Raw genomic sequence first — 23145 nt, 5'->3', positions numbered from 1 at the left:
CTGACATTTTAGACAACAGCTTTTAGAAGCTGCACAAACTGGATGCAAATCAGTTCCCTGCACTGGAGGCAAAGGGCTTGCTTGTTGTTTTTAAAATGTCTTGTGCTTAGATGAAAGTATTTAACTCTTAAACCTTAAACTTTGCTTCTCCCTCATGTATATAATTTCTTCTTACTGTTTGGATGTGGGACTGTTTTGCATCTTTCATTTGCAGGGCTGTTGTATAACAAAAAGCTTTTTTTCTCACATAACACTTGGAGACTTCCTGAATTGATACTTTTAGGCAAAAGGATGGAAATAGTTCTTCAGCTTCTTGTGGTCCTGCTGAAGTCAGTGTAGGCATTGGCTTTGATGAACCCAAAAGGTCATACTGTATCTGTGTAAGTAATGAAGATATCTTTATGACAAACCGATCTCTGACGCTGTAGAAACAAGAAATTGAGTGGTATCATCAACTCTATTTGTGTGTATGGAAACAGGGCAGCCACTCCCACAAATGATCACCTAACTAACAAGTCATACTGACTGACTCTAGGTCAAAACATTTCTAACTTGCCATTTTAGTGAAGGCACAGTGGAAACAAAGTTCAAATGCTCTTCTGCTGCTTTTACCTAACAGCATCATTACCAAGCGAGGCTGTATCTATTTTCGTTTCTCTCACTGCTCTTTTTTTCCTTACATTATCTACTGGCAGCCTTATTATCAGCAACAGCTTGTATGGTTTTTTCTCCCCCATTCTAGTTCTTTGTCTCCTCCTCTTAGTCATTGATACACATTAAGCTTGTCCTGTCCTTATCTTCTTCCCCTTGGGTATCTATTCTGTGTGCTGGGGAGGCTGCTGTAGAAAGACAGCTCTTCACACTGCAGTGCTGAATCCTGTATGTTAGAGCAGTGTGTGGTTTCAGTTTCTCCACCACAGCATGTGTCTGGCATTTATCTAAGCACAGAGGAGTGCATCGAGCACGAGCCTGGTCATTGCATCTCAATTTCTGTGTCCTTGACAGCTTGTGCATCGAATTAAACATAAATCAAGTGCATTTCCTCCTCCCCTCCCTTGCCTCCAATTTCACTGTAATTACAAAAATCAATACACGTGAGACATGACAAGGAATTAATTATTTTTCTGAGAATCGACTCAGTTACAGTAAATAGACCCAAGCCTCCTCTAATTGAAATCAATGAGACTTTTGTTATTCATGCTCATGGGTCAGAGTTACACTGAAATCTCAGTATAATAGCTGAGACTCCTGTGCTCCTGCAGTCAGCTCCCGCTGCCATCCCAGCTAACCTGGCTCTTTTGGCTTTGCTGGACCATATTCGTACAGCCTCAGCTGTTAAGGAGGATGAAACTCATGTGGTTCCTCATGTTGTAGCCCATGTTCGTGTTTCTGCTCACACTTTACTGTTCACAGCCCCAGCTTAGCCAGTTCTGACAGATGGTACAGGCTCCTGTAGAGATGTGGAAGATGGTGGTGTTCAGGGTGAGGCTTTACCTGTGGGAGAAGGTCCAGCAGATCTACAGAGGCATCATAAGCTATGCAGACTTTCTTCTAAGTGTTGCATCTCTGTGATCTTTCAAATGAATGAAGAGAATACACCCTGAAGTATAAAATTCCTTTTTCTCCTCAGAAATTATAATGAAAACAATTTTTAAAGATGATAAATCTGTTCTTGATAATGGAAAATCCAAGCATCTGATGCATGCTAACTCACTTTCAAAGAACATACATTTATTATGTCCCAATTTGACGTGTGTTATTAATTGCACCCAGTGGGAGTCAACACTTCTACATCCAATCAATAATTAATATTAGCACTGTACCTGAAAAACTTATGGGGACATAAAAAGCTATATAGTCAAGTTAGAGAACAAATTAACGAGGTGGTGATCCTTTATAGCACTAAGTCTCTCATAGCTCCAGTGTCATCCTTCTCTTACGCAGGGCTGGAAGGGGCCTCCAAGGTCTTTCTTCTCAGGGCTAGCTGCTTTTACAATCATATACCATGTAAGCCTGTTAATGGAACAGCACTGCACAGTGACTCCTTCCTTCTGAGTGTTATTTAAAGGGAGATATTTGAAAGGCCAGGGAATGATTTCATAGATTTCAGATCGATGCTTTCTGATTCCTTAGAATATCTAAAATACATTGATCTTTGCGACGGTTGCAACTTGTCATATGTGCTTTAAGTGAAACTTTGTGGTCATCTTTATGCAGATGATGTCAGTGAGTTAAGTGGAGCTGCTGCTGACAGCAGGGTCAGCAGTATCACCGCCCTAGCTTCAGAAAGAGGTCAAGTACAGCAAATGTGTTTTACAGCACTTTGAGATCTTATTTCAGTTAAGCTCAGAGCCGCTCTATTAGCTCATCTGGAGAGAGCAGCTCTTGGGACTTTGATGACTATTCCAGTGTCCTTTCAGCTCACTGCATAATTCACAGTAACAATGCACTGTCCACCACAGTCCTTGGGGTTTTTTTATCTTTCACACCTCTGTCGGAAGCCAAACTGCCTTTTGGGCTAGCTGCACTTAATTCAAACCCTTCCAAATGCATTCCAGTTCAACCACAGGCAACTCTTCAAGAATTCTGGGGAAAGAGTCTGGAAGAAAAGGTTATTTCAGTTTACTGACTTTCATGGGATTTTGCATTGCATGGCTTGGGATTGAATGGGGGAAAGTTGCCCTCCTACTGTAATATTCAGACTCATTCAAAAAGACATGAAAAAATGAGTTGATAGTGTAATATTTGAAAAGTTCTCCTTTTATTTTCTCCCTGTTTAAGTAAAAAATAATTCTTTTGTCATTTAATTTAAACATTTGCAAAGTTTATAAAGAAACCTCTTTTGAATCTGTGGCTGCTAAACTGAAGTTACTTACAGCACTATGTGCCAAAAAAGCAGAGAGTTGAGAGGGCTGAAATAATTTAGTGTTTGTTTCACTGTTCAGCTTTGGGTTTTGGTGCTTGTATATTTATCAGAGGGGAATAATAAAATGCTTCTTTACCTCATTTAATAGGCAGCAGCATGGAGAAATTAATGGAATTTTCTTAGCCTCAGTGAACAAAGTGTTTAAAAGAAATATTTAAAAAGAATAATAATTCTAGACTGAGATTTCCAGATCTCGCTGTGACTTGATCTGCCATCTTCCTACTTCTGGACCAGAGCTGGCATTGAAGGATGCAGTTTGCATGGGCTGTTCATTTGAGGATTTTGGCACTCTGCTCAGCACCTCTCAGCGTCAAGTTCTCAGTGACAATCAGCCTAATTATCTAATGAACTTTGAGTAACTTAAGCCCTGATGTTTCTTTAAATGTTTTATGAGTGCAATTGCTAAGCAGTCCCCAGCTGGCAGGTATTCTGGGGGGAGACGAGGGTTGTCTCTTTTCTTCTGTTTCTCCCAATGGATAAACAGTGCAGACTGCACTTTCAGCCTGGAAATTGAGTAGTAAATAATCTCACTTCACTCGTTAACATGAAACAGGCTGACCTTTCTGCTATGCCAGTTTTATACCAATAAAACTCCCTTAAATTCTGTGAAGTGACTGGCTCATCACTAGGCCTGAGATCAAAAGACACAAGTCCAAATAACAGGATGCTCAAATGATTCTTTTCAATTAAGACCTTGCTTCCTGGTTTACGTATTTTCTTTACAAATCCACATTTTTAATGATTGCTTATTTTCCCAGCAGAATAAATGTCACAGGGAGGGAAAGGGTATCAGGTCACAAAAGATACATCTGACAATTTGAGGTGATATTTATTGTGTTACTTAAATGTCTTCCAGTGTTCTTGGGAACACTGACTTCCAAATCAGCAACATCAGATTTCCCATGCGAATATGCAAAATGCTTTATAAATTTATTGTAATGAATTCTGACATCACTTCCTTTAAATAAGAATGTCACAAACCCTTTGTAGGAAGAATGTGAACAAAAAGATATATTTTAATGAATGGGATGAGGGAAAACATGATCGATTGAGATTGGAGTGTATTGATAGAGGGTGATATTTTTGTCACATAGGTCATTTTACTGGAAGTCACAGAAAATCTTGGGTTTGAGCTGGAGCTGTGAAAAAAAAGGAGACTAAATTATTTGAAAGGTCAAACTTCTTTTCAGCTTTGCACTAGTGTAAATCAAAAGGAACTTCATGAAGTTAACAGAGTCCCTGGTTATTTAAACTGATGTTAGTGAAGGCAGGAGTATGGTCCGTAATGGAGGTCACGGTGCAGACAGATTGGATTTGTGAAGGTTAGTGAAATTTTCCTGGATAACACACTAATAAATAAGAACTATGAGGGTTGGGGTTTAAAGAAAAGTGGTTGCAGAATCCAGTTACCATCTGTGGGCAAAAGGGTTGGCAGAAAATTCAGTAAGAAAAAACAAGGCACGAATTTGAGAATTCTGCCTGAAAGAAAGAACCTTCACTGATGTTTTTCTGATTTGCACAGGAGAAGCTGTTCCTTATGTTACCCTCTCAGAGAAGCACATGGCTTATGGCTCGGCCCACAGTGGTTAGTTATTTAAATAGCCTTCCTGATATATGGAAGAAAGATGAAATTTAAAGCAGAGCTCAGAAGCAGCAGAAGATGCTCCTCTGTGTACTGGAGGTGGCTAAGGATGGCAAGAAAATACCAACCTGGAGTGAACAGTGTAACATTAAAAGACCCCTTGTCCTCTATAGCCTCTCAGAACACTTTCATCTGCACTATCTCATCCTCTGCTCAGCTGTAGAGCACATCTCTTAGGGTTAAAGCAAAATGCCAGCTGTCACTCAGGAATCTGCACTCACTGGGATCCAGCAGTTACTGCTTTCTGCAGCAAAAACCTCCCAAAGCATGGGTGAGTGGCCAGCAAGCTGCAGGTAGCGACTGCCTGGGAGACAAAAGAGCACGAAACTAACTGGTGTGTTAACGCTGTCATCTGTGCAGGAAAGAAAACAACCAAAAGTGGTGTAAAAGAGTTTGAGAGGCCAGGGACTGCAAATGGTTTGTGTTTAGGATGTTTAGCTTTGCCTGTGCAATATTGAAACCTGACGAGAGAAATCCCTGCTAGGAGAGTAATTGTGATTCTGCACAGATGAGCGCTTTGCATGCTAAATGTAAGTGAGCAACAGGGCACCAAGGAGCTGTTGCCCCCCTTCATCTTTTTATGAGATAGTGTAGTACTCTATAAAAAAACATGATTAAACATAAGCTAAATTATGCATAGACAGTATGTATTAAATGCATGGTAGGTGCACACAGACACTTCAAATCTAGTGCATATGTAGCATCTTGTACCCATGTTCATCGCTCAAAGTCAGAGTCAGATTGAACCAGAAACACTACAAAGGCAGAACCACATGCTCTTATGCAACTGCATTCATCATTGAGCAACAGCAGCAGCATAGTTCTTAATTATCAGACCTTCAGTGCAACATGACAAATGACAAGAGATTTGGTTTGACACAGCTAATGGAAAAAATGTTAAAAGAAATATTAATGCTTGGTATGTGAGCTCATTAGAGAGATGGTTTTAAATGCATGGAATGGGGAAAAAATACATTCCCTAATGTCACTGCTCCTGCTAAGACTGTAGTTTATGAAGAGCTTTGTTTATGCAAGTCATTTGTTAAAATGGTGCTTTAGTCTTTGTGCAGCATCAGTCTGCCAAGCAGAGCTGCTAATGAAAGTAATTCTGCTTTTCGGTAAATGAGGTAGTAGTGCACACTGCAGCATACACTAAAGACAGAGGTTGCTTTCATTAGTACACTTATGACAAGTGGGTGCTGAGGTTATCTTATTTACAGTGAGATACTTCAGGACGATAAATATACTCATATAAAGGGTAACAGAAATAACAAGAGTAGTAATGTGAGAGTTTCAAAATTATACCTGGCTTAAAAAGTATATTCAGAATCATGAAGAAAATGCTAATTCTGGTGTAGAGGAATTGGTTTTAGAAACAACAAATGTTTCTGCAACAAGGAGATGTTGTTTTGAGATGCAGTAGCTTTCCCAGCAGTTTAAGAGTACTGAGCTGGTGTAGGGGAAGAGAACCCTGCACATCCAGAAGGGAGGGAGGCTGCACTCCCATCTTTGGTGGTATGGAAACTGGCATCTCAATGTCAGCATGTACTGCCCGAGCTATGTGGGTGCAGCTTTCAAGGGTCTGGCTGCCCTCCCTAGTCAGTAACAGAAACCTGGGAGAGATGTTCCCTGGAAAGATTACTTTTCATTACATTTCTCCTGTGAGTCATTTCCAACAAACCAGCATTTTCTGGCAGCAGTGGTGTAATGCAGCAGTAGTGGATGATGGTAGTATATAGGTTTGACTACAGCGACCTAGCAAGGTTCCTGTTATTCAGCTGTTGTTCAGAAGGAGGTTCTTGCCAAGAGACTGTGCACTGTGACTAAGTACATAAAGTACAGCTGTGTAGCTGTAAGTGAGCTCTTCTGTGGAGTCCTAGAGATTTGTAAGCTTTGTGTTAAATAAGTGGATGTGTCCAGGAAGGGGAAGCCTAATCCAGACATGGTTAGATATGGAGCCCGGCTTAAGGATGGTCAAGGCAAAGATTGAAAGTATTGCAACACTAACTTGTCCAAGTGTGTGGTGGGTCCAGAGATCATTTGTAGGAAAATATCGTGAGGATGGTGACGGTTCACAATTTTTAGTTATTTTTCTCCCCCTAAAAAAATGAAAGAAAAATCAGAGTTGTGATGTTCAGCTGAAAGAATGTTTTTCTTTTCAAACCCACAAAGTATGATTCAGGGAATCTCAGTCTTGGTTCATTCTGTCCACTTTGTAGCTCTCCAGGTTGGCCTCTGGTTTATAGAAATGAGTGAAGAAATGCACTAACGAAAATACGGTTGTCAGGCATACCATACCGTCCCATACCATACTGTACTAGTAATGACAGGAGGTGTTTTCTAAGCCCTTTTTTCCTTCTATTTCTCCACCTTCCCGCTTCCTCAGTTTTACCTGCTCTCCTACTTGTCCTTTTCTGTCTTCCTTTGAGAGTCTTTTCACAGTATGTCATTTCTTTATAATACTCTTTCCATAGATTTTCTTTACTTGTACTTCTTATACTATTTCCTCCCTCTTCCTTGGTATTAAATTGCAAGGAGTATCTCCAAGTACTTGCAGGAGTATTGTTTCCTTCAGATTAAAAGATGTGTTTGAAGAGGAAGCCTGAAGGGAAGAGCTGTTCAAAAGCTGATGTGACGTGGTCTGCATGTCTGTGAGCTTGTCTGTGTATGTGGAACATGTTCCAGAGTCTTCCGTTAGATGTAAGATATGATATGCAAGTTCCAAAGATGTATGAAAAAATAATCATTCATAAACACCTCAAAATAGGTGTAACAGGAATAGTCATATTTAAAGTGAAAGAAGACAAAACCAAATCAACCTGAGCTAGAAGAAAATCAATGTGATAGTGAGCCTGAAGAGTTTAGATTCAAGACTGAGAACTAGTGAAGACTTCAGGGAGAAAACAAGAAATACAGATGAAAGGATTGTTACTGGGAAATGAAGTCTACGTTCTTGGCTCAGTCTTAATTATTACAATTTTCATTTTATATACAGTCCAACACAGTAAAAAATACGATGGAATGGGATCTATCCAGGTATCAATCTTGCCTTCTCTGCTTGGACATCTTGTGAGCTGTAAACCCAGTGGGCTTTATTCTGCCAAGGAGTTTAATGATTCCAAGTTCATGCAACAGTGTGCAAACAGTACGTTGCTGCAAACAGTACGTTGCTGCAAACAGTATGTTGCTGCAACCCATACGCTGCTGCACCTTATTGTGCTACTGCTTGAGATCTGACTGATGATGTTCCACTGGTATAGTTACAATCACATGATGAGGAAACGGGCAATTATAGTCTTAGTTGGGAGCTGGAGGCCAAGGACTGATGGAGGATTAGATGTGGGTTGCTTAGCAATTGTGATAATTGCTGTCCCTGACATGGAGATTAGCGGCAGGTTTGTGTGAGGAGACGGCTGCTGGAAGGTGCGGCGTGGAGGGGCATGAGCAGCACAGGATTGGTGGCAGGGAGCTGGGCAGCACTGAGCTCACTGAGCTGTGCATGTCAAACTAATAAGAGAAATTACCAGTGATTTGTCAATGGTTCTGGATTCTCTGTTGTGTTCAGCCCATTCAGTCAAGTTCTGCATGTACCGTTTGACATTTTCAATGCTGGAGCAAATGCAGAGGGAGCTATCATTTAACTACAAACGTATTTCCTCGAAGGAGAGTCTAAAGCAGAGGTGTATTTTGTTTGGCTGTGCAGCCCAGCAGTGTGGAAATAGATTTTTTTGGTAAATAATATATTCACAGAATCACAGAATGGCTTGGGTTTGGGTTTGAAGGGTCCTTAAAGATTGGCTAGTTCCAGTGAAGGCAGGGACACCTGCCAGGTTGCTCCAAGCCCCTGTGTCCAACCTGGCCTTGAACACTGTCAGGGATGGGGCAGCCACAGCTTCTCTGGGCACCCTGTGCCAGCGCCTCAGCACCCTCACAGGGAAGAATTTCTTCCTAATGTCTAATCTCAGTCTCCCCTCTGGCAGGTTAAAGCCATTCCTCTTGTCCTGTCCCTACAGGCCCTTGTCAAAAGCCCCTCTCCAGGTTTCTTGTAGCCCCTTTAGGCACTGGGAGCTGCTCTAAGGTCTCCCCTTAAGGAGCCTTCTCTTCTCCAGGCTGAACAAGCTCAGCTCTCTCAGCCTGTCTCCAGAGCAGAGCTGCTCCAGGCCTTGGAGCATCTTCATGCCCTCCTCTGGACTCACTCAAGCAGATCCGTGTCCCTCTTGTGTTCCCCCCTCCAGAATGTGGGTTGAATACATCCGGAAGTTGAATTTGCAAAGTAGTGTCCTCTGGTGCAGAGGGAAGTGATTCATTTACATCCATGCCTGTATCATTTCCCTCAGGCTCCTTCTTTGGGCCCTTAAATACTCCAGTTGTAGAGGAACAGTACTAGCTCCAGAGACATTGAGCTATCTAATCCAAATCACCCCATGCCAGAGGGGTTGGGCCATTTTCCCAGTGCACAGAAGGGGGTTGAATCTTGTTAGGCAGAGCATGAGCTGAATATCCTGAACACAGAAGTATTGATTAAAGGCTTAAGCATGGATTTCCCTGTGACCAGCCGCACGCCATCCCTATTGCTGTGCTTTTGTTTGAAAGGGCAAACAGGCACAATGTTTTGAGGTTAAAGATTGAATTTCATTGAATACAAGGTGAAAACTTTTTAGCTTATATTTTCAGCATGAATAAATAAACATTTTTATATCAAAATCCTTCCCTTTATGTTTGGGGTTTTCTTCCTCTTTGGGACCCAATCAGCTGTTCACACAGTCCTATTCATTGTTCAAAGACAGTTTCCAGTAATATTCTACACTTCCTTTGGTTCCTTTCAGTCCTTCTTAAAGCGAAGGTGACTGCTGACAAGCAATTATACCCTGGTTTTAGTGAAACAAACCCCCTTGAGTTATAAATCAAGGAAGCCTACTAAACCTTGCTTGGCAACAGAAACAGCCCTCAGTGATGATGAGGTAAAACCAGGAAAGCTGATTTCTGTGATGCAGTGATATTACATGCTTCCTTTTCTTGCAAAATAAGCTCTGCGGACACATATCATAGAACAAGAGAAACGCATGTAGTAATGTACAGATAACCTATAGGAGAATACAACACTAATATTTTACAATGCATTTAATAGCTAGTTGTACCGAGATTCACATCTTCAAAGCCCTGGGAACAAGGAGGCATTACCATAACTGTTGGTAGCCTATGTATAATTTAAACCTACGTAAATCCTTCCCGAGTGATGCTTTGGTTGAGGCAGCCTGTGTCCCAGCCCCGCTGTTCTGAGGTACCAAATGGGCCCATGGGTTTGTGATCTGAGGCAGTGATTCGTGCTCTGCTACAGGAAAGATGAGATTGTCTGCACCCTGCATCTTCTGAAGGCTAATAAATGAAGCATTGCTTCTGAGTCAAGCTGTTGACTGTAACCTGCCTCTAACCCCCGCCTGGCTGGTAGGAATTTTAGTCAAAGGGAAATTAAAAGGACATTTTATGTGGAGTGCATATACTTTATTTGTTTATATTGATGATTCTGTGTGTTTGTGTAGATCTCATAGTAAATATTGGATTATGTATGCATATGCATGCATGCTCACTAGATAAATTAAGAACATGCATATGCTATGTTGGTGGAGATTAGTTTGATATATACATTTTGGATGCATCTGTTGAATTACAGTTATTCAAAGCCTTGTAGGATGTAAAATTCAGTACTATAAAATTATATTAGTGATTTTAAAACTGGCATTATCACCTTTGTGTTAATTACAGTCTGATCCAACCCCTATTGGTTTTTCCTGTCCTGTAAAATTGCCTGTTTAATATTCTGGTTCCCTTCTGGAAAGACAACAAATGGGGAAGGAATTTTCTCCACCCAGTGGGAGCCTTCCTTGGCAGCAAATGCAGCAAAACAGCATGAGGAGAGGGACCTCGGGCAATGAGTTGATGGGAGTTAAAAGTGTACCACACTGATCTGGCTGATGAACCCAGGAGAAGGCAACACACAGCATGGAACATCAGTGCATGCTTTCCACAGCTTAGGCAGCAGCTTGTGCTTGAACACATCCAGGGTAGCCCATTAGGGATTCAGAGGACCCATTAGGGATTCAGAGGACCCATCTCCTTCCTTTCACTCTGTAGAAAACAGAATACTAACTGCCTAGCTCCAGCGCCGAAGTTAGACAACATAAATTACCATCATCCCTGCTTATCTCTATAAAACTTCCCTAATGCTCCTGAATTGTATAAGGGATTTTTTAGGTTAAGCACATTTGAGATTATGAGGTGTTTCAATAACAAAGGGTATATAAATGCAAATTAGGTAGTAAATATAGGAGAAAGTCATGAAAAGAGGGTTTCACTGAGAATTAGCTGCTAGATAAATGCTCTTTTCAGCAGTCTCTGTGTGAACTGCAGTGACTATTCTCTCCAAGGAGAGAGTGCTTAAACAAGTACCCATTTCTGAATGCTCTCATATGGAAAGAGCTGAAACATATTTATATCCTCACCCCAAAGATTAACACATTGTCAGTAATGGCAGAATGCAAACCGGAGAGATGGATTGGCAGGGGAGAAGACATCAAAAGCAGCAAAATGTCATCATGCATTTATTATGTGCATGACTTTCCAATTAATGCACAGGCTCTCGCCTCTAATGGAATCTGTACCTCTGGAACTACATAAACCATACTGCCTGACACAAGCTTCTCATGTGTTTATCTTTCCACTCGTGTTTATTGTGAAGGCCTAGTTTGATGGCTTGAAAACAAATGTTCTCTTTCTTCCAATCACTTTCCCATTTCTCTAGTTGGAAATGGTATTTTTAAGTTGCTTTCATGTTTACTAATCTGGCATTCCTCATTCCTGTGGTTATCTGGATGCCTTGACCTCCCTACCTGTCGCATCTGGTGTGGGAGATAGGCAAAGCCTTTCACTGAGAACTTCTTGTAACAAAGTTCACATTAATAATGATAGTTTCATGGTTTGACATTCTTTATTATGTTGATACTTACAGTACTGAAACGTGTTTTCTGTTTTAATATTGAGTTTTTCTCTGCTATATTCTGATAGTCAATGTTTGCTCATGCAGACAAGATGTACTAGGCTTACTATGTATCCATCATAACTTGCTGGGTCATATAGTTGTGTAAGTACATTTACAGGCTAATTGAGACACTTCAGTGATTTGAACTCCTGCATTTTTATGTGATTTTTGTCTTTTGCTGAAGGGCTGTGTCAGAACATTTTTAATCTTCTTTACACACAAAGTACAAAAGCTTCGTAATGATCACCTCAATTGCCAGTGCTGCTGTCGTCAGTGCTCGTCTAGTTAACCACCTCCCAAGCCCATTACAGTGAGATTCATTCGTAGATTGTTGTATCATAAGAAATAATGTTACTTTCTAGCTCACAAAAATACAGAAAATTGTTGCATTCAGAGCTGATAGCGTATTGTAAGAAACTTCTCCATCATCTTGTGTTGGTTTGTTGAGTTTATTGTCTGCCTCCCCTGCAGAGTTACTCACTATGCTGAGGGCACTTACAAATGTCCTTTCCGAGGTGACTTCCTGATTGTTTTCCTGGTGCTAAATAGCTTTGCACAGCATCCACTAAAAGCAATGTTCTCTAGTAAGTTTTATGATGGCTTTTCAGGTCAAGGCTTCTGTTTCTCCTTCAGATACCTGTGCAGAGTTATTGTCTGAGGCATAAGCCTATGACAACATGCAGTATTAATAATATGGTGTGCAAAATTGTAAGTGAATATTCATAGTATGTGAATAATAACAACTTGGCCTTCAGTTTGATATGAAAAGCAGCCTTCAGAGCATTAATTGATCCCACTTCATCTATTGCCTTACTAGCTTTACATTTCCCTGAGGAAGTATCTTGGTTAGGATCATTTGTACTATCTTATATTCTATACAATACATGGTTATTGTGACATATAAAGCATGAATTACCCTTATTTAATACTCCAGGCTTTCCCCTTACGAGTTTCCTATCAGTAGACACAGGAGTCCTCAATATTCCTTAGCTGGCCCTCTCAATGCTATTTGCAGTTCTTAATGCTCTTCTTGTTTTAGTCTGTCACTCACACTCGAGTCCTTCATACATAAAACTTAACATAATTTTAGTCAGAGTGCATGTTCAGGCTGCAGTGCTGGATCATTAGTTACTACAAGTGTGGCTCTTGAGACACCAGCTACCAGGGGAGCCTTCCCCCAGCACAGACTGCATTGCTCCTGCCAGGCTCCTCATCACAGCTCGGGAGGAAAGCAAGCAATATCCGGCAGCAGTTACATGTTCTGTATTTCTTACTCATTTCACGTAATAGCTTTTTAAAATGTTTTAAATACTTGGCTGTTACCATTTTAGTTGTGAGTGGGTTTAATATCCAGTTAGATATAGGCTTTTGAGGCATTCTTTGTAACTATTCTATGTTCTATGAACAAGTTAATTTGTAAAGAAACAAAATTTGTAACCAGCCTCTTCACTGTCTGTTAACCAATTTCTAACTCACCACTTAATCATGGCCCCCCTCTATCTTTCTCTGCATGTGTTGTTGCACTTCCCCCTCCAGTGCAGAATTCTTGTGGAAGGCACACCAAAATGCTGTCCTTGTCCTCCCTATGACTCCTTAATTCTACTGAACTTGCTTACTTTCTGTTGGTGGTGGTGGTTTGGGGCTTTGGCTTTTGTTACTGTTATCCACCAGTAACAAACCTAGGACTCAATTCCTTGCGAGTGACATTTGGGGATTATTTCTGTAGAGTTTTGTTTAGGTATGGCATTAATCCATAGAAGTGTTGCATGTTAGTATTTGGGATCAATTTGGGGGCTGAATAGGAAGTAACTCTTTGGGGGGGGGGGGCTACCAACTGAACACACAGAGCAGAATGTGGTGAGTTCCCTTTGTCCTTGTATTACCTGCTCTGTAGACATATCTTCCCAATGCATTTTCCTCAAGAGTTTTCCATCCGTGTCTTGCTCTCTCAGAACATTGAGTTAGAGGCACCAGACAGTCACGAAGCAGCAGTGAAGCTCAGCGTTGCTCCTTGTATTCCTCAGTCTCGTTCATGGGGCTCAGATCAGCCGGCGCTTTCCCTGGATCTTAGCCCATCAGATGAAGCAGTTTCTCTTCTCTGCTGCCAGAAGTCAGGCTTTCCCAGTTTCCACTTTTTCCTTGTTCTTCCCCAATTTGTACTTTTTCATTGCCAAACTCTCTTGGCAACTCAAGGTGCAGTCAAATAGTCCTTGTTGGTGCAGCAGACAGGCCCTATTAAGCAGTTTGCTTTTGCGTCTGTCACAATTTAGCAGCAGCAAAGATTAAATCGTTTTCAGGGTGTTCTTACCTGTTGCAGATGCTGCTTCTTGCTGACCCGGGGACATTTGAACAGGCAATCCCAGTTTCTCAAATAATAGGGATTTCAGACACACAGGAGGTGCCCCCAGGACAAGTAGTGTGAATAATGAAAAGCTGCTAGAATGAGATGACTTGGGTGAGCGGCTCTTAAGAGGCAACATTTTCTCCTGGGTTTGTTTTTTTACACAGAATAATGGATGGGAGCTTTTGTTACTTTACTATAAATTACTGATTAAAACAATAACTTCGAAGCTGCTATCCTGTGTTTTAATATATTGCACTTTTCTATTTATTGGTTTAAGCTACTCTACTTTAAAAGCATCCAACACATCAATGAAGAGTTTGGGGTTTTTACAATAGTTAGGTAGTTGGGCTTATTTAGACTGACCATTTGATTTCTTAACACCAAATGCTTAAGAGTATGGTGTACAGTTCACCATGGAGAGCATTATATGATTACATGTAGCACTTTGTTTTCCTAATGAGTTGATGATAGCCTACAGACCTTTAGAGTTGCTAAATAGAGGAAGGTAAAATTATACACACAAATGCCCTCTTTGCAGTGCTTTGGTGAGTTATGCCCTTTTGAAAATGTTACCTGTAATGACATCCAGATGTCTACATGTAGTTATCCCATATATCTTGCTGGATGGTGAACAGTCACCCTTTTTATAGTTTGAAATTCAACTGGTGCCATAAACAGCAGACAGCTGTGGGCTGTAATCATCCCATTCTGCATTTCCAAAAGGTTTTATTTAGTGCCTGAAATCACATAGGCTTTGCTCTTTTCAGGGGCATTAGTAGACATCATCAGTGTCTTTGAAGAAAATTAGTATTACTTAGCTTGGTTTTCTGTACCAGTGATTCTTTCAGCATCATTTCTTGAACATAATTACACTATTATTATATTGTTACTTATTATGTTATTAAAAATGGAAATTATTATATTGTTAGATTAAGTTTCAGGATAAAGGTAATATTTCACTTCCTCGTGGGTTTTGACATCTCAGTTTCTACTCATAGATAGAAGTGTAGTGTGTTCTGAAGGTGATTTGTTAAAGTTTAAAGCTGCTGCTAACTAGCAGTACAAAAGAGTACTGTTACCCTGGGAATATTTCATCCCTTCCTCCTTTTCCCTTTTTTGTGTGGATTTGTGCAGATGCGATGACTAACAATTCAAGAACTGACCAAGTGGGATGCTCTAATTGCATCTCTTCACTTTTCAAGACTTTTATCTATCCATTCCTGCACTGGTTTAATGGAGTTAATTAGAATCATAGAATCAACTAGGTTAGAGAAGACCTTTAAGATCATCAAGTCCAATTAACAATGAGTCTTAAAGTTCTAAAAAATATTGATGAATTAAAGGGTCCATGATTAATGTAACTGAAGAATACTTCAAGGGCAATAGGTGCAAAACTGAGGTAAGACTCATTTCATCTCAATTTAGATATCTACGAGAAACCTTTGTATCTATGCAAGTTCTCAAGTCCTTTGAGAGAACGGAATGGTGCTAGGAAGCAATTCACTAACCCATTTTATATGCCTGCTCTATGAGAAGATTAACATAGAACGCGCAGAGGTTCCAATAGGACCTATGACATATATTTTGATTAAAAATTATATTGAGTGTGTGGGTTTTAAATGGTGTCAGCAGAACCAGCTCCAACCTCTCTAATTAAGGAGACAGGCATTACATTTCTTAAGCAAAGGATGAATTGAGATTAACTCCTCTGACAGGTGTGAAACTGCATTTGAAAACAAATATGGGAAGTTCCTCGAAATCCTGCACCTGATTTTTGTCTGTGAAATGAATCTTTTTAGAAGAACATTTCTTGGGGTTTAGATTATCTGCTAAAGAACATTTTGAAAAGGCTCTTTAAAACAAAAAAGGGATTTATCTTAGCTATTTATTTACCTCTAAATGAATTTAGTAACACCGGATTGCGGTACTTTCAAACTTCTCCATAAACCCCACTGAAGTCTTGTACAAAGGCATCCTCTTTCTAAATGGCCACCTATACCTACCCCAGGCTGTGAATGAGGCACAACATGTGTCCTCAGGGAATTTCCTTTGTTTCAAAATGGATGGGCAGAGGCAAATGAAACAACAGCATCTTTACTCAGGCAGCCTAAGGTTTTAATTGTATATAAGAAATGAAGGCAGGCAAACATTTACAAAGATAGATGAGTTCTATTAGAAAGCATTCTTTAGCTTCCAGGGAAAATGAAACATCAGGAATAGAAGGAAGAAAACAGTAGGAAGTATATCAGAGAGTGAGGATATGGACAGTTTATAGGTGTTGTTATGGAAGGGAATGCTTAGAGATACAGGAAGATGAAATCTGGGAGGTGTATTTAGCTGCTCTGTTGCCTGGCAGTACAAAGCAGTGCCAATATGCTTTGAGGCTTTTAGGCTAATCCAGAGAAGCTTAAATTGCCCCAAACATACCGGTGCATCTTAAATTCAAGTTTAAATAAGATTTATGATTTACACTGCAGGCCTTCAAATCAAAAGGAATAATAATAAGTACCATTGTGTTTGAATTCCGTCTTCATGTTTATACACAACATACTTCATAACAGAAAACAAGGGAGAATGATAAAAGCTCAGATGAAATGTTTTACATTTGCATTTCATTAATTTAGGACTGTTGTTTGGAAAAAGTAAAATTTTAAAAGAGAAATTTGACCTTAATCATGATCTTCAATTCAAGTCACCCCTGCTGAAGACTGGAATTAGACATTCCAGTAACCACTCATCACAGAAACAAGAAGTGAATTTTACATTGCACTCTGTCAGCTGAAATGAGTTTCTTTTCTAAGACCTACTAAGGGAAGAGTTATTCCACTTGCACAAAAGGCTCATCGATATATTGATGTGTGTCCTGACAGACAGCCAGAGGCTTTGTCTGTCCACATCTGAGTTGTACTGACAGCCATTTCTGTTGCATACCTTTGGCATGGACCAGACAAGTTGTTTTGATCAGTTTGATACCTCATTACCTTTCAAATATAATTAACATTTTGAATCTAAGAAATTTGAAGAGTGACTGTTGAAGTAAAAAAGAGTAGGTTTTCTTGTCAAGAATACATGTATTTCATCTGTCTTTTTGCTTGTGAGAACAACGTAAAACTAGGTATACATCCATGTTGTGCTTTCCTGGGTTGCTTTTTAATGCAGTAAGAACAAAAGTTGAATTTCTGTTGTTCAGTGTCTGCTTAGTCTCCAGAACTGGTTGAAAAAGCTTTTACTCAGAAAACAGAAATTGAGACAATTTTCAAGTGGTGTCGCAGCTTATCTATGTAAAATTAGGCAGCATGGCTTTACTGACAGAGCAAAGGGAAAGGCTGGGGTATAGAAGAATGTCATGGTTCAGTTTCCAAGCAGAATAAGGCTACCCCTGGGAATAGCTGCAGAGAGATGCTCAGCAAGGAGGCACACAGAGACTCCACAAGACACTGGGTAGCACTGGGACCCAGAGCAGGAGCCTCCTGTGCTCTGCTCGTTGGCCATGCAAGGGCACAAGTTAAGGTCATTCTCTTTTGCTTGTGAAGACAAATGTCAACTGCCACCCTGAATAGACCTTCACAGTTTCACATCACCCCAGATCACAGCTGATGATAAATGACAAGGTATGAGAGAGGAGGGAAGTGCTTTATCGCTGGGTGATAAAGGTGAAACCCGCCTGCCACTCACTCTTCTAGGGACACAGTCACGATGCTTTCAAGTCCCCAGGAACAGCTTCACAGACAGTGGAGAGATGAAATGAGAAGAACCTGAAAGTAGTGCTTCTGACTTAAAAACCTTACACTGGTGAAAATACGCAGTAGACAGACCACGTTTTTAATTCTGAATTCATTCTGTTACCACTTCGGAGAGAGGAAAAAGCTTTGTGCTTTCCAGTCTGTGCTGGTCTTTCCCCGTTGCCTTCATAGAATCATGGAATGGTTTGGGTCTGAAGGGACCTTAAAAGTCATGTAGTTCCATGGGCAGGGACTAGGCCTTCATCCTTTACTATCCTTAAGTTTTTGATGGGTACTTGTAAGCTCACTGGACTATACTTTTCTCCAAGCACATGCTTCCGGAGACTGGTTTTGATTGTGTTCTTGTTCTGCTCTCAGCAATTTCCAAATTGCAAACTGTTTGAAATTCCTGCTACTTGGCTATGGGACTTCGGGCACCTTTTTTTTCCTTATGGCTTATTCTTCACTATAACCCTAAAAGCACATCTGAACTTGTGGTCGGGAGTGCAGTTCTGAGGAGAGCTGGCATCGGGCTTGGCAGCTTTGATGCGGTTGATGCTTTGGGTTAATAGTTGGTGAACAGCTCTGCTTAGCTCCAAGACAATTAACAGTGATGCCATGGAGCGCATGCCAAGCAAAGGTTTTGGATACCGTAAATTTTTGTGCTCCTGTGACTTGATTTAGACATTCCTTGTGGCACTTTAAAATAAAGAATTCTCTAGTGCACCGTTATGGAAACAGAGTTTCTCTTGGCCTTTGCCCAATATTAAGTGATCACTTTCAAGAACATCTTTTATATCTATTGCCGTGAAAAAGGAGTTCAGCCATAACAGGCTGGTTGTGTACACTATCAACAAAACTTTAAATATTTATACTTTCTACTTTATGGTGTCTGCTCTTGTTCCTTAAATAAAGAGCCATCCTGGATACAATCCATCCTGGTCTTCCAAAAAACCACACCAGAGCACTAACCCAAAGAAACCCATTCAGTTGTATCACTACTCCTAGTTTTACTCCAGTTCCATGCTATTGAAGACATATCTCCTTTTCATGATTGCTTAGTGACTGTCTCAAACCACAGCTGAGTGCTAAAACTAATGATATTTTCTAACGTGCTCTGCACCTCTGAGAGCGTGATTAAAATATAATGTCTCATGCCCATCAAATAAACTCAAATTAGCATTGCTATCTTTATTCTGAACTCAAACATAGCAGAACATAGCACAGACAAACCATCAGAACTCCAATTCTGAATCCTAAATGCAGGTGGGGTTGTAAGAATAAAAGGGTTTGTCCACATCTGGTCTACAGGCAACAGTCTCCCATAGCTGTGTTACAGATCATACAGGTTTTCTGCTTTGGTTTTGCCATTATTTCCTACAAATTGCTGGGACAAAGTGGAAACAGTTTTTGAAATAACAATTCCACTCCTTGAAATTCAGTCATTTTGTATCTAACTTTTCTTGGCTTCTCCATTATCAAAATCTACATATTCCATAACTACAAAATTGGAAAGAACACAAGGAGTATGTATCTGCTGGGGAAACGCGACAGACAGAGTTATCTTTCTCCTCTATGTTCTGTAAGCCAAGGCACCACACTGGCAGATGTTTTGTGCACTAGTGATAATTGGAGTGAGGGAGGATTTCAGCTTTACTCATCATTTCTTCATACATCACAGGCTTTCTTCTTCATAGTGTGCCCATGAGTTCCCTCACTGCAGTATCTTGTAAACGGGTGGCAGGACCCCTCAAAAGCTGTTCTACTGTCCTTGGTTAGAGAATCACTGCTGTTCCCTGTACATGTGTCAGCATAGCCCATATATAAGCTTTAAGCTATAGTGCACATGAAGCAGTTGCAAACTACTATTTGAAGGATCTAAAGAGCAAGCAATTATGATTTGTACTAAATTTATCTATTTTCTTGGAGACAGACTTGCCAAAAGAAACCCTTTTTCTTCAAAGTGGTGTTAACCTAAGCACAACAACTTGGGGTTTCTATGAAAGCTAATTAATTTTAAGTTGAGCCAAAGAGAACAGAAAATCAGTGGACTCGACACCAAAAGTAGGATTAGAGATGTAACTTCTAATGAAGCAGCTCTGTTTACTTTGTTCTCATTTAAGGAGCCTTCCTTCAGTTATATTTGGGTTTGTGGCATCTTGCTTTAAAAGACGCAGGCTGTACCAAGAGCAAACAATTTCCAAGCACAGCACCGTGTCACAGACACCTTTGCCTCTTTCCCACAACAGCAAATTAAACAGACACTTTGCCCTCTCCACAGACTTTTAAGTCAAAAAATAATCAGACTAACACAGGAGGAGGATGCTCTCTGCTAAGCAGCCCAGGGAGAGACCTGTTTTGATGTGAACACTGTCGGGGCTAGGATGTGTTTATGTTTCCACCTCACAGCCCTAATGGACACATCACATTGGAAGTTATCCACACTGTATTATCATCTTTGGTGTCCAGCAGATAGAAAAAGCATAACGTGGCTGTAAGTAGCACTGTGTTGTGTGAAGGTCAGGTAATTTCCTGGTTCTTTGGGTGGATCTGTGACTCTGTAAAGCTGTGGGAGCTTTGCTGTGGGTTGAGGGCAGTATGCAACCTTCCATTTGTAACAGGGTCGCTGCCTAAAACAGGCTTTCTGTTATGCCTGTGGTGCCTGTAATTGAAGACATTGTGTATGAAAAGGTTCATGCAGAACAGAAGCTGTGGAATCAGGTTCAGCAGATGGACATAGTGACAGGATCTAGACCTATGCCATGAAGATCAGCTATTACCAGAGTCTGAGGCTGATGCAACTGCTTGAGACAGAGATACTTGTGTTTTGTATGACAAAGTAATCATAATCATTAAATTATACTTCCCACAAATACTTAAGAAGTATTTCTAAAACAAGTTATTGTTCTGTGGATAGTAAAAGTTCCAATTTACACATGAAGATTTGGCTTAAAATTTGGGTTTGGGCTTCCTTTGGTTTAAAAGGAAGAAGGGATTTCTCTGATTTTTCATTTTTAAAAGGGATGCTTGGTATTTCTTCCAGAACTGTTGTGCTTTCCTCAATAATTGCATAAATGCTAATTTTTTGCTACTTCTTTTGGATTATTTTCTCTCCCAGAACTTGATTTACTGCAAAGTAAAACTTTAAGACATGACACTTTCCTGGGTAAATCTTTTCTATAAAGCACAAATGTAGAGAAAATAATAGGTATAAACTCATGAGCATCTCTTTTTTTTGTTGTGCTTTGTAAGATATTTCTGCTGTCTCTCCTCCACAACTGGAATGTCGTTTCTAGGCATCCTGCAAGTCTTAGAGGAGCAGGGAACCTCTTGTTAAAAATAACACCGCATCTGGCTCTGTGGCAAACATGAGGTGCACAACAGGGTCACAGTGTTCCTGCGTGCACCCTCCTGTGATTCTGCTGGTGAGACAACCTTGCAGAGCTGTGGGGAGAGGAATAAAACTTGTGGTCAGACAAAATTGGGCTCACAGTACCCGGAAGTTGGAGAGAAACTGGTCAGGGAGTGTGGCCCCTTCTGCATGTAGCACACTTCAGCCTGATTTAGTGTCTTCTTTTAGACAGTATTCACCAGGAGAGCTTGAGAATGCCAAACAATGGGATGATACCTCCTGAGTGTAACTCTTCACATCTTTATTCAATAATGGAATATTTGGTTCACTCATAGAGTTTTATTTTAGTCAATGTCCTGACTATTATTTCCATTTACTCTGTTATCTATAATCACCTCATTAGCACCGCCTGCATGATGATCATACAACTGCTTCTCCCCACGTTTATCTTTTCCTTCTCATTTCCCCCTGAATAAATAATATTAATATCTGATGGGATGATTTCCAACTAGCATTCTCCAACTGTCACCTCCTCAGTCTAATACATCAGACTCACTTTTCTGCAGGCTTTTTGGCTTCTGCTTTCCCTTCTCATTGTCTGGAGGGTTTGTATTTTAAAAAGCGTTCTGTTTTCACTTAGGAGGGTTACTGAGTTCTGTGTGCCTGGCTTCATACAGAAGCTCTCCTGAGTTTCTGGCCATGAACTTTGACAAGAGGAGCTGCTGAATGCTCAAGACTTTTAACAGTTCAACTTCATTTATAGGTACCAACCCCTTGAAAATCTTTCAAAGCTCAGGTTCCAAATAGGATTGGAGACTGCTTCAGAAATGAAATATTTTCAGAGTTGACATTCTTGTTGACCAGTACTTTGAAAGGAACTAGGACTGTACTAAAACTTGAACTCAAGGACTTAGCTCAGTCTTTAACTACTAGTGATCAGGACCAGGAAGGCCTTCTTGAAGGTGGGAATCATTTTATCTGCATCTGTTCTAGATTTCTTTTACCTTTGTACAGCATCTGGTACTAGCGAGGGCAGAGGCAGAGGTCAGGTCTTAGCCTTGGGTCTGATTCAGCCTAGGAATTATTATGTTCCCAAAGTCCTGAGCAATCTGGGGAATCTGGCCTACAATGACCAAATGTCATTTCTAGTATTCTTGCATATCTCCACATTATAGTTAAGGCAGAAACTATATCATCTCATTTATCCTGTAAATACATATATGAGCGTTTGAGCACAGACAGAGAGTTCCCCCATGATTTTCCATATATTTGATTAGAAACTCCACATGAGTTTTGTGTGTATCATGTCTTCATTCTTCTTTTCTAGAGCTGACATATTACTGTCGTCATTCTTCGTTTATGTGGCGCCAGCATGAGAGTGTCTGGCTCTTCATTAGTTTCCATATGTAAACCAGTAACTTGTAATTACTTTTGAGAGTGCCTTTAGGAAAGAAGGAAATGACACTTACGCATTCATATGCCCTGTTTTCAAAAGAAGTCGGAGGCATCGTGCTAGTGCCCTGTTGGAACAGATGTATCTGGTATGCAGAATGTACATGCCACATGTGGGCTAGCTATGAAACAAAATTAAACTTGTATTCAAAGTCTCCATGCATTTCCAAAGTGCTAAACGGCAGATTGCTAGGCGGGGAAGTAGGTCGCACATTGTGTTGAGCGATTGGGCTTTGTCCTTAGCCATCTGGCAACATGAATCAACGTCAGCTGGATGCAAATAGAACTCCGCAAAGGTGACCTTGGTAACGGGATTGGTCCACTGAGCAGAGACTACAGGAGGGTTACCTGCAATCACAGGAGTATTGAAGGGAAAATCCCAAAGTAAGGCTGCTTGATTCTAGGAAGTGTTACCAGTTTGCAGGCTGCTGTCTGTCAGCGGTAGCTACATTTCGTTTCAAATCAGGGATTAATTTAATCACTACGTGTAAACTTGCATTTCAGTGAACGACTGAGAATTCACTGAAATTCACAGTAAGTATAAATGAGGCAGAAGACACTAAATAAAAGCAAAAATGGTTCATTATGGTCAATTGCTGCTAAAAAGAGAGATTCCAGATATTATGCAAGGACATGTTTTGAGGAAACTTAGCTTTTGAAGGACCTGATTT

The 23145-nt window shown here is 40.4% G+C and overlaps 1 protein-coding gene across 2 annotated transcripts in view; it reads left to right on the top strand.

The window, feature by feature from the left end:
• Window positions 1–23145, top strand: part of PLCB1 (phospholipase C beta 1) — a 397627-nt gene that overhangs the window by 339240 nt on the left and 35242 nt on the right. The gene's annotated exons all lie outside the window — the stretch shown is intronic.

Source organism: Strigops habroptila, chromosome 6, assembly GCF_004027225.2.
Source record: "Strigops habroptila isolate Jane chromosome 6, bStrHab1.2.pri, whole genome shotgun sequence".
In the NCBI taxonomy this organism is placed as follows: Eukaryota; Metazoa; Chordata; class Aves; order Psittaciformes; family Psittacidae; genus Strigops; species Strigops habroptila.
This window is presented reverse-complemented; position numbering and strand designations above follow the sequence as displayed.